We start from the raw sequence: 12,605 nt of genomic DNA, 5'->3' as shown, positions 1-12,605 counted from the left end.
CCCAAAAGTAGAATCCATTACAGCAGTCGCCCAAAGGGCTTTATCGGATTTTTTTTTATGCAAAATATTTCCTTACACATAAGGAATAACTATTGCAGTTTTGGATCTGATCTTACAACGCTGTAGCCCGCTATCTCAAATAAAAAAATGACTTCTTAACTTTTTTGAAAAAAAGTATTAGCAAAACTTCACCGTCAGCTGAATAACTCATACTAAACGCAACCTTGACTTGTTACCCATCAATCGACTGGCAAATAAAGGCGGAAAACGATGAAACAGGTTCTATCACTCAATCTATCATATTTAGAAGTGCCCAAAGGATTTTTAAATGCCGGAACTATAAGGTCCCGTCGGTCGCAAAAGGGTTAAAATAATAAAAAAAAACTTTTGCGTAAAGAGTGGGGCGTTGAGGAGGGGACAGCCCCCTTTCATACGGAATAACTTATGTTTGTTTTAGGTTCAATATTGCTCCTTGCTTTCAGTTTAAAAAAAACTTATTTTTTTTATTTAATAATCTTAAAGAGTAATAGAACTTAAGTCCGAAAGCCTTAAATTGAGCAAGAACCTTGAACTTGAACTTTGAGTTTAAAAGCTGAAATTGAGTAGGAGGAATGCTGTCTCCTTGGCTTAGAAAAAGGATTTGAAGATACGGGACTTAATTTCTTTATTTAAGGAGTTTTGGATTCGGGAATCCCATATGGTATGTTTGTATTATAAACTTAATTTAGTGGATAACTACATTGCTTAAGTAAATTTGAATAAGTATATTGATAAAAAGTATACCATTTCCAATGTACAATAAACAAAATTAAAATTTTTAAACTCGTAAAATCCGCAAAACGAGTGTTTTACCTGTCTTCTCACCTCATCAACCTTTCTCTGGATCTTGGAGTTTTGCCAGAAGCACTAAAGATTGCAAAAGTGGTTCCTCTTCATAGAGGAGGGAAAAAAGATGACCCTTCGAATCGAAGACCTATATCTATTCTCCCATTTTTCTCTAAGCTATATGAGAAAGCGTTACATGTCCAGTTAAGCTATTATATAGAAACGAATAAAATTCTAACGGAAAACTAATTTGGGTTCAGAAAAGTGCTATCTACGGATATGGCAGTTCTGAAATCGGTTGATTGGATTAATGATGCATTTGAAGCTGGTTTTATACCTGCAGTTGTGTTTTTGGATATGAAAAAAGCGTTCGATACGGTGGACCACTCAAAGCTTATTCAAGCTCTTGACTCGATTAGAGTGAAGTGTTCAAGCCTTGACTGGTTTTCGTCATATCTACACAATCGGTATCAGATAGTAGAGAATGGATAGTTTTTACCTTCAAAAAAGAAAATAGAGTGCGGGGTCCCACGAGGGTTAATTCTGGGACCACTCCCTTTCATCATTTTAATTGATCGAGTGAAGCATTGCCTGTTGGATGCTGGTGTCATCCTGTTTGCAGATGACACTTTGGTCATGAGTTTAGCAGTACCCACTCGGGGATCTTTTGTAATTCGCCATTATGGCTCCCATGTTTGGAATATATTGCCCGAGTGTGTGAAAAGTACGCCTAGTCTTCCGGCTTTCAAGTCACGGGAAAAGAAGTTTCTTTTATCTCGTGAGTGATATGAAGGTAGTAATTATATTCCAGTTGTAATTATATTCAAGGTATTTCCCTGATTTATTTTGTTGTGAATTTTTTCTGTCTTCTTTTGTCTTTTCCTCTTTCTTTTTTTTTTGCTTTCTTCCTTCGTCAGTTGAGTTTCTTTTGTATTGAGTAGAGTGATATGAATGTGGTTTTAATTAGCTGGGAGTTATAGCCTTGCTTGCCCTTCCGAGCTTAATGCCTTTCTTGGTAGGCGAATAGCGAATAGTGTTTTTTTTTTAAATAATTGTATATCTCATACCACATAATCAACTTTACTATAGCATAATCAATATCCTCTTAATTAAGATGATTAAGGTTGTTGCTTAATTAAGAAGAAGTATAAAAATCTACATAATTAAGTAATAATCAAGATGGAATCAAAATTTGTATAGATTTAAAACAGTAGGAGAAATATGCTCCCATTTTCGTTGGTTTTCCAGCTTTTTAAAATTTTGATCAATTTTTTTTCATTAATAGTATTTTATATTAAAAACCAACATGGATAATAGCTGTCATTTCCGAATCACTGTCAAGTGACAATTCTTTTAGAAGTTTTATTTTAAAGTAGGTCTTAAAGTATCGTTTACGATATGCTGTGGCTTAGGATATTCTGGTTAAGTAAGCCACTGGCTTACTTCGGTTCAAATGATCGGAATATCCATTTGAAGGAGTTAGATTTAGCAATGCACGGAAGCATTTTTAGTTTTTTGTTATGTTTATGGACTGCTAAGCACTTACCAAGCTTTGTATGATACATCAAGTTGTTTTCTTCATTATATTGCCATGGTCCGTCAACAGTGCCAAGTTCACAAGGAACTAGTTGAACTCCTTTATTGTCTCCAACAATACATCTTTCACCAGTAGATAGTTGCCCTTTCGTGTTGAGTTTTATTTCCTGGTTATTGCCATAGCCGTGGCATACAGAAGTTTGTTATTGAAGTTGGAACTTCATTATTTTCAGTGTCGAGACATTCTTTATTCAAGACATTAACCATTCTCCCCAATGAATATTGGGGTGTAAATAAGAAAGTCCTCAGGAACATCATATGCGACATTTTTCATGAACCATTTAAAGGGCTTGCAATTTAAGCGTTGCTTTAATTCAATTTGCTCTGTCAAATCTCCTGCATCCAAAAGTCGGACAGTAGGTTCCCGTGTGTAGAAATATTTTTTAAATTCATCGTCAAACCAAACCTCAATGACACGTTTGTAATTTCTAGTCACCAAGGACCCTTTATATTTTCTGCTAATTTCCCAAATGTATATGGCATAAAAGAACGGTAAACATGACCAACTCTTGAGCACGGGACCCACAAAATTTTTCCTCCACACTGCCACACCTTGAATGATAGTTCAAAATTCTCACCACCCCAACCAAGAAGCCCAGGAACTACGCTCCTAGTTCTAAAAAATATTTCGATCAATAGCAAACAAACCACCTGCATGAGTGGGGGAAGGGTAAGGCTCACTGGTTTTAGCTCGTTTTTTCAGCTTCTTTATGCGGTAGTTCCTTCTCTTTGTACAATAGACCCCACTCAAAGATACCTCTGATATGAGTGTCCTCGGGGTAAGTGGAAGAGTAATGGAAGTCATTTGAATCAATGCCATCTACGATGGGAACAGTCATTGTCGTATTGTCTAACTGAATAGGAGTTAAAAGTGGTGGAAGCCAGTTGAGTCCCACTTCACAGTGTGCATCTAAGAATAAAACAACCTCCCCTGTTGCTTCATGAGCACCTTTTGATCTAGTTCTAATCAGTCCCATTCTTTCCTCATTCTTAAAAGTCTTACTTTTCCTCCGAATCTTTTAATATAACGTTCTAAACGCTCTTTAAGATCAGGTTTGTCGCTGAAATCATCAATTAGTAAAACTTCCTCAAGAAACTGAGCTGGAGATTCTCAATCACAGTGTGAACTGTTCTCAAAAGAGTGGAAAATCCCTCATTGTGAAATACAATCACGACAGAGGTTTGGGCAAGTCTGTAGGATAATCCCAATATTTACACTCTTCTAGTCTCGTGTCTGGTATTGTTCTGTTCATCCCAATTGCATCTGAAACAGCAATATTCATGCCATATTCAGAAACTGATCTTTCGGCATAGTTTTCGAATTGAGGCAGTACTTTATAAGGCATACCCTGTTCCCCTGGGCCGTCTCCTTTAGGCCATGGCTCAGACTCGTAGTTGCCAGTTTGATTGTATTGATATGTGGGTGAAAGATTTTGTGGAAGCTTCTTTTTCAATTTTTGGCTTTTAGCCAAGTTTCTAGCTTTGTGCACCATGACTCCAAGTAAACACAAACAAGCTACCACAACAAAAATAACTCTATCTTTTTTCCAATGAATTAACATTTATTTTCAAGCATGTTTGTCGCGGTGATTCCAATTCAGATTATGACGTCCCATTTTATTTTCTTTATTTAAAAATATATCGGCGAATAAGTACGGTAGAGTTTTTCTCATCAGGAAAATATCCTGCATGAATTATTATGCAATTTAAAATAACGATTCATTCGATGGAAAGAGAGGATATAAAGACTGTTAGTTATTGCTATGTTGTTGACATATGATCGTGTTCTGAATATGATTGCTAGTCCACGTTTTCAATACTTTTAAAGCTCCGACAGATATGAAAGAGAAGTCAGGTGAAGAATTAAATATTAAATGAAACCGTCATAAATAAAAGGGAGTCAAAATTCATAAATATTCACTTCCTTGGGGAAAATGTCTGGGTATTTTCTATACTTTTACTAGTTTTGTTATTCAATAAAGAGCAGGCATTGGTCTTTCTTCTGATTTTGAAAGTAAAACAGTTCAAAATAGAGATGAAACCTTTTAATTGACAGTGAACAGATATAAACATTATTTAACTAGATATTTCGAACACATATACAGTGTTCATCATCAGCAGTAAAACTAAAATACATGAATAAAAATAAACACAATTCATACCGAATAAACTAATTATATATAGTTTATTAGGTATAAATTTTGTTTATTTTTATTCATGTCTTTTAATTTTACTGCTGATAATGAACACTGTATATGTGTTCGAAATATCCAGTTAAACAATTTTATATCTGTTTACTGTCAATTAAAAGGTTACATCCCTATTTTGAACTGTTTTACTTTCGTCATGAAAAGGCAGTCTGGTCTTCGAAGTATTCTTCTAGTTTTTTAGTATTTATCCTCAAGGATTCTGATTTACTTATTATTAAAGTGATGACGTGATGACGTTGTATTGAGTCTCTTTTCCAAAGCATTTGCGCTTTTTCAAAAATGTATTATAATGGAAAAGAAGAACAATGGAAAAAGAAAAACAAAAGGAAAACAAATGGAGACGCATTACTGCGGTTTGTCTATAAAATTCGATTATCTAATTTTCACGATGAGAGGAGGACTTTTCAAAATATCAAACAGTTTGTGGTACTAAACTGTAGTAAGGAGCGACCCAGCTCAATAGTAAATGAAACTAAAAAAAAGAAGGAATTTTGATACTAATAGATAATCATAGAATCGTATTTTCGCACTGATTTTAAATATACAAGTTTCATCAAATTATCTTTGCCCATCAAAAGTTACGGGCCTAAGAAAATTTGTGTTATTTTGGAAAATAGGGGGAAACACCCCCTAGAGGTCATAGAATCATAACGAAAATCAGACTATCGCATTCAACGTATCAGAGAACAAAGTTCTAGTTCACTTTTCAAAGTAAGGAGCGACCCGGCTCAATAGCAACCGGGAACCTAAAAAACGGAATTTTGGTACCACTAGTTACATCGAAAGATTTGTATTCTTATGCTGATTTTAAATATATAAGTTTCATCAAATTTAGTTTTACCCATCAAAAGTAACGGGCCTAAGAAAATTTGAGTTATTTTGGAAAATAGGGGGAAACATCCCCTAAAGGTCATATAATCTTAAGAAAATCAGACTATCGCATTCAGCGTATCAGAGAACTGTAGTGAAGAAGTTTCAAGCTCCTATCTACAAAAATGTAGAATTTCGTATTTTTTTGCCAGACGACCGATCACGGGTGCGTGTTTATTTTTTTCCCTCGGGGATGATCGTATCGACCCGGTGGTCATGTTAATCGAAAAAGTTTTTTCAATGGAAAGTAAGGAGCAGCATTAAAACTTAATACGAACAGAAATTATTACACATATGAGTAGTTCATCTTCTCCTATATACCTGCTCTTTATACTAGAGTATTTTTAGTAATTTCAACAATTTGTTCTACGGCCTTCGTGATTCAGGGGTCAATCTTAAAGAATTTGGAAAGCATTTAAGCTTTAGTGTAATGAGCAAGGTACTAACGAGGGGGCAAAACCCCTCATATAAGTTGTAAAAATATACGAATATAGAAGTTCGTTACGAAAGGTAATTCGTAAGTTACGTATATTTTTTACTAATAAAAAAATTCGTAAAAGTTAATAGTTCTAGTTACCTTTTTAAGAAACCAAAAGATTGGAGGACAACTAGGCCTCCTCCCCACCCCTTTTTTTCTCTAAGCCGTCCGACCAAAATTAAGAGAAATTCATTTAGCAAAAAAAAAAAAAAAAAAAAAAAAAATGGAAATTTCGTCCTAAGTATTCATGTGCGGAGGGCCAACATCAAAACATGCATTAATTCAAAAACCTTCAAAATTTAAATAAAAAAACTTTTTTACGCTGAAAGTAAGTAGCGACATTAAAACATAAAACGAACAGAAATTACTCCGTATATGAAAGGGCCTTTTCCTTCCTCAACACCCCACTCTTTACGCTAAAGTATTTTACTGTTTTAAAAAGTAGATTTGAGATAAAGACTCGAACTTTAGCGTAAGGAGCGGGGTGTTTAGGAGGGAACAGCCCCTTTCATATACGGAGTAATTTCTGTTCATTTTAAGTTTTAATCAAATTTCTTTTGTTTGTTTTTAGTTTTTTTTTTATTTTCTTATTTTTATTTTTGAATTTTGTTTTCGGTTTTTATTCCTGTTTTTAGTTTTTTTTTTAATTCGGTTTTTTCTATTTTTTTTTTAGTTTCTATCCCTTTTTTTTTCATAGAAAACAGTGTAACAGACGGACAGATTTTTTATTTTTTTTTATCTTTTATCTTTTTTTTAGTTTTTTCTTTTTTAGTTTTTCTTTTTTTCAGTTTTTCTTTTTTTCTTTTTCTTTTTTTCTTTTTTTAAGTTTTGTCTATTTTTTTTTAGTTTTTTTCTTTTTTTAGTTTTATCTTTGTTAATTTTTATTTTTTATTTTTTAAGTTTTCTTTTTTTAGTTTTTTCTTTTTTAGGTTTTTTTATTTTTCTTTTGATTTTTTGATTTTTTTCTCTTTGTTTTTTTATTTTTTAACTTTTTTTCTTTTTTAGTTTTTTCTCTTTTTAGTTTTTTCTTTTTTAGCTTTATTCTCTTTTTCGTAAAAATCTGTCTTGGCTTTTTTCAACAATTGGCCATGACTTTGACTTTTCCCACAACTATTCCCTCTTTTTTAAATTCCCCAGCGAGAACCTCCAACAGGTACGACTCTAGTTCGGCATTTGTGAAGGGCGACACACATGCATGGAAAGGTGTAGCATAAATGGCAGACAGTAACAACGGCAATCAAAGGGATAAAATGAACCCTTGACTGGGCTGCCCACTTAATTCAACAATCTGTCTTGGCTTTTTTCAACAATTGGCCATGACTTTGACTTTTCCCACAACTATTCCCTCTTTTTTAAATTCAAAAAAAATTCTCTTTTTTAGCTTTATTCTCTTTATTAGTTTTTTCTTTTATCAGTTTTATTTCTTTTTTAGTTTTTTCTTTTTTTTTAGTTTTTTCAAGTTTTATTTTTAGTTTTTTCTTCTTTTCTTTTTTAGCTTTTCATTTTTTTCTTTTTAGTTTTTTTTCTTATTTTTCTATTTTTTGAGTTTTTTCCCTTTTTTTTTATAGAAGACTAGCTATTGGGGTGGCGCTTCGCACCACCCCAACACCAAGTTAGTGGGGCGCTTCGCGCCCCCCAAGCCCCCCCGCGCGCGTAAGTCGTTACGCGCCATATTAGTTTTTTTGTAGTTTTTACCTTTTTTAGTCTTTTTCTTCTTTTGTATTAATGCTAAAGCCAAGGTTCAAACCTGGAGCCTCTCGGACCTAGAACCTGAAACATAACGCTTTACCAACTCAGCTACTTCGGCTTGAATACATTCGTTTTGAGCAGCTTCCTCGGGTGTTGCCATTGTAGGTTCTTCAGTCATTTTACAATTAGAAATTTCTCTTTCAACGGTCTTCTTACAATTAAAAATTTGTCTTTGAACGATATTCTTAAATACCTGTGTCCTGGTCGTCATTTATATTTCCTGTGTCCCGGTCGTCATTTGTGTCCCGGTATCCCAGTCTGTAATTTCTCTTTGAGTGTCCCGGTCGTTATTTATATTCCCTCTGTCCCGGTCGTTATTTGTGTCCCGGTCTGTAATTTCTCTTTGAGTGTTTTTTCTTTTAGTATTTTTTTGTTTTTTACATTTTTTCTTTTTTCAGTTTTCTTTTTCTTCTTTATTTTTCAGCTTCACTATGAAATACATATCGCCGAACCTTTGTTTTTTTAACTAAAATCTGGTAGGCATTGATAACCTTATCCAAGTCAAGATCCCAAACCCAATCATCATCGCTATCATTTTCAGTTTTGATATGTTTTGACTCTTGCTGTCCAGGTGGATCTTCATCTAACTGCGCGGTTTTGCATTCTTTAGCCTCAAGCCTGTTTCCTTGCTGTTCTTTTGATTCCTCGGCACGCTTTCTTTTCTGACTTTCTCTATCAGCAGCAAATTTTTTGGCATAGACTCTTTGAGCATCTTCATTGGTTTTTGCCATTGTAAGCTCATCAGTCATTTTAAACTTAAACATTAATAGATTTCTACGTGAACATATATGTCTTAAATATCTTTAATGACGTCACCGTCATAGCAAAAATGATGACAACTAACTTCATGACGTCAGTCGACACAGAAACATTTTTTTGTAGTTTTTACCTTTTTTAGTTTTTTTCTTCTTTTGTATTAATGCTAAAGCCAAGGTTCAAACCTGGAGCCTCTCGGACCTAGAACCTGAAACACAACGCTTTACCAACTCAGCTACTTCGGCTTGAATACATTCGTTTTGAGCAGCTTCCTCGGGTGTTGCCATTGTAGGTTCTTCAGTCATTTTACAATTAGAAATTTCTCTTTCAACGGTTTTCTTACAATTAAAAATTTGTCTTTGAACAATATTCTTAAATACCTGTGTCCTGGTCGTCATTTATATTCCTTGTGTCCCGGTCGTCATTTGTGTCCCGGTATCCCAGTCTGTAATTTCTCTTTGAGTGTCCCGGTCGTTATTTATATTCCCTCTGTCCCGGTCGTCATTTGTGTTCCGGTCTGTAATTTCTCTTTGAGTGTTTTTTCTTTTTAGTATTTTTTAGTTTTTTACATTTTTTCTTTTTTCAGTTTTCTTTTTCTTCTTTATTTTTCAGCTTCACTATGAAATACATATCGCCGAACATTTGTTTTTTTAACTAAAATCTGGTAGGCATTGATGACCTTATCCAAGTCAAAATCCCAAACCCAATCATCATCGCTATCATTTTCAGTTTTGATATGTTTTGACTCTCGCTGTCCAGGTGGATCTTCATCTAACTGCGCGGTTTTGCGTTCTTTAGCCTCAAACCTGTTTCCTTGCTGTTCTTTTGATTCCTCGGCACGCTTTCTTTTCTGACTTTCTCTATCAGCAGCAAGTTTTTTGGCATAGACTCTTTGAGCATCTTCATCGGCTTTTGCCATTGTAAGTTCATCAGTCATTTTAAACTTAAACATTAATAGATTTCTACGTGAACATATATGTCTTAAATATCTTTAATGACGTCACCGTCATAGCAAAAATGACGACAGCTAACTTCATGACGTCAGTCGACACAGAAACATGACGTCACCTGACAGACAGACACACAGACAGACAACTTATTTTTATATATATAGATAGATAGTGTAAAATACGGACGGATAGTACATTTTAAATTATAATTAGTTTTTTACCTTTTTTCTTTTTTCAGTTTTCTTTTTCTTCTTTATTTTTCAGACGTCATATGCAAACCCTCAACGCAAAAATACATACAACTTATCTATATCTATCTATATATATATATAAATAAGTTGTCTGTGTGTGTGTGTGTCTGTCGAGTGACGTCATGTTTGTGTGTCGACTGACGTCATGTTTTCGACTGACGAAATTACAGACCGGGACATCGGGACACAAATGACGACCGGGACACCGGCACATAGGGAATATAAATGACGACCGGGAAAGCGACAGGGACACAAGGAATGTTCAATTAGCAATCACCATCAAAATATCGGGACTCAAAATATATTGAAATATTTGTGCAATTACCAGTTTCTTACATTTTAAACAATTTAATAAAATTGGAAGAGCCTCAATTTTTTTGAATTCTTATTATTCAAAAAAAGTACTTTTTTGATTTTTTAGTTTTTTTAGTTTTTCTTTTTTTAGTGTTTTCTCTTTTTTGTTTTTTCTTTTTTTAGATTTTTGATGTTTTTCAGTTTTTCTGTTATTTTAGTTTTTTAGTTTTTTCTTTTTGTTTTTTTCTTTTTTAGTTTCTTATTTTTTTAGTTTTCTTTATTTAGTTTTTTTCTTTTTTATTTTATCTATTTTTTTAGTAATTTTTTCTTTTTTAGTTTTTTCTTCTTTATATTTTTTTCTTTTTTAGCTTTTTCAGTTTTTTGTTTTTTTCTTTTTTCTTTTTAGTTTTTTACCTTTTTTATTTTTTTTTATTTTATAACGATAATAATGTGTGACGGTGTAACGGTAAAAATAGTGTAACAGGCGGTTGGACAGACACTACATTTTTTATAGATAGATAGATAGATGGATAGATTTCTTTTTTAGTTTTTCCTTTTTTCTTTTTTATTTTTCTTACTAGCTGTTGGGGTGGCGCTTCGTGTCACCCCAACACCTAGTTGGTGGGGATGCTTCGCGCCCACCCCAAGCCCCCCTGCGCGCGTAAGTTGTTACGCGCCATATTAGTTACGTGCCATTGTAGTTTTGTCCCTGAGTCCCTTCTGTGAAAATAGATAGGTATATATATGTTTTTAACTACGTAAAACTTGCGAATATACTGTCCATATAAATAGATTGTCAGGTTTACCAACTCTTGAACATGCAACTTATAGTTGTCCATGGGAAAACAGTCCGTATTCAGATCTATACCGCATTTTTCTAACGATAGCCTTTGAGCTTTGTTGATGGTGATTGCTAATCGAACATTCCCTGTGTCACCGTCGTCATTTATATATCCCCCTGTCCCCCCGGCGTCCCCGTTGTAGTTGTGTCCCTGTGTCCCGGTCGTCATTTGTGTCCCGGTATCCCAGTCTGTAATTTTTCTTTGACTGTCCCGGTCATCATTTATATTCCCTCTGTCCCGGTTGTCATTTGTGTCCCGGTGTCCCGGTCTGTAGTCATTTACTAAGCCTTATATACTTATAATGACGTCACATGCAAACCCACACACAAACAAACATGCATATATACAACTTATTTTTATATATATAGATATAGTTTCCTTTTTAGTTTTTTTCTTTTCTAGTTTTTTTCTTTTTTAGTTTTTCTCTTTTTTTAGTTTCTTCTTTTTATTGATTTGTTTTCTTTTTTAGTTTTTCTTTTTTTTTTGTTTTTTAGTTTTTTCTGTTTTTTAGATTTTTCTGTTTTTTAGTTTTTCTTTTTTCATTTTTTTCTTTTTTAGAAATTGAGTCTACTGGGAGCTTTCCGTTTCCAATTACCAGCAATTAATATGAAAATGTTTGACCGGAGTCATCGTTTTGCAATCGGACACGCATATTTGTAGTTAATTTTAATGTCTTTACGTGTGCCCATAAATTAGAATTTTTCAGGTAAGCATTCATTTCGTCTGCAGGGGTTGATCTAGGTATTATAGATAATGTTTCCCTGAAATCTCCCGCAAGCAATATTAATGTGCTGCCAAAGAGTTTCGAATTTCCTCTCTAATCTCGTAATGATTGCTCCAGAGCCTCGAACGATTTTGTGTGTGCCATTGTGCACTCGTCCCAAATAATAAGTTTGCATTGCTGCAATACTTTACCCATCCCAGATGATTTGGAAATATTGTACGTGGGAGTTTCTGTAGAATGCAAATTCAGAGGCAATTTCAAAGCGGAATGAGCAGTTCTTCCACCAGGCAGCAACGTTGCGGCTATTCCGGACGACTTAATTGCCAACGCTATATCATCTTTTGATCGAACTGATGCCAGAATCAGTTTTATCACAGAGGTTTTACCAGTACCACCTGGTGCATCCAAAAAGAAGATTTCTCCAACGTTGTTATCGACACAATGCATTATCTATATATATAAAAATATGTTGTCTGTCTGTGTGTCTGTCTGTGGATCAGGTGACGTCATGTTTCTGTGTCCACTGACGTCATGAAATTAGTTGTCGTCATTTTTGTTTGACGGTGACGTCATTCAAGATATTTAAGACATATGTTCACGTAGAAATCTATTAATGTTTAAGTTTACAATGACTGATGAACTTACCATGGCAAAAGCCGATGAAGATGCTCAAAGAGTCTATGCCAAAAAACTTGCTGCTGATAGAGAAAGTCAGAAAAGAAAGTGTGCCGAGGAATCAAAAGAACAGCAAGGAAACAGGCTTGAGGCTAAAGAACGCAAAACCGCGCAGTTAGATGAAGATCCACCTGGACAGCGAGAGTCAAAACATATCAAAACTGAAAATGATAGCGATGATGATTGGGTTTGGGATTTTGACTTGGATAAGGTCATCAATGCCTACCAGATTTTAGTTAAAAAAACAAAGGTTCGGCGATATGTATTTCATAGTGAAGCTGAAAAATAAAGAAGAAAAAGAAAACTGAAAAAAGAAAAAATGTAAAAAACTAAAAAATACTAAAAAGAAAAACACTCAAAGAGAAATTACAGACCGGGACACAAA

At 34.2% G+C, this 12,605-nt stretch overlaps 1 pseudogene; it reads right to left on the bottom strand.

Moving 5' to 3' along the window:
* Positions 1-2,264: 2,264 nt before the first annotated feature.
* Positions 2,265-3,914, bottom strand: LOC136043160 (N-acetylgalactosaminyltransferase 7-like; annotated as a pseudogene).
* Between the last annotated feature and the right edge of the window lie 8,691 nt (positions 3,915-12,605).

The sequence above is a fragment of the Artemia franciscana genome, unplaced genomic scaffold, assembly GCF_032884065.1.
Source record: "Artemia franciscana unplaced genomic scaffold, ASM3288406v1 Scaffold_3355, whole genome shotgun sequence".
Taxonomy (NCBI): domain Eukaryota; kingdom Metazoa; phylum Arthropoda; class Branchiopoda; order Anostraca; family Artemiidae; genus Artemia; species Artemia franciscana.
This window is presented reverse-complemented; position numbering and strand designations above follow the sequence as displayed.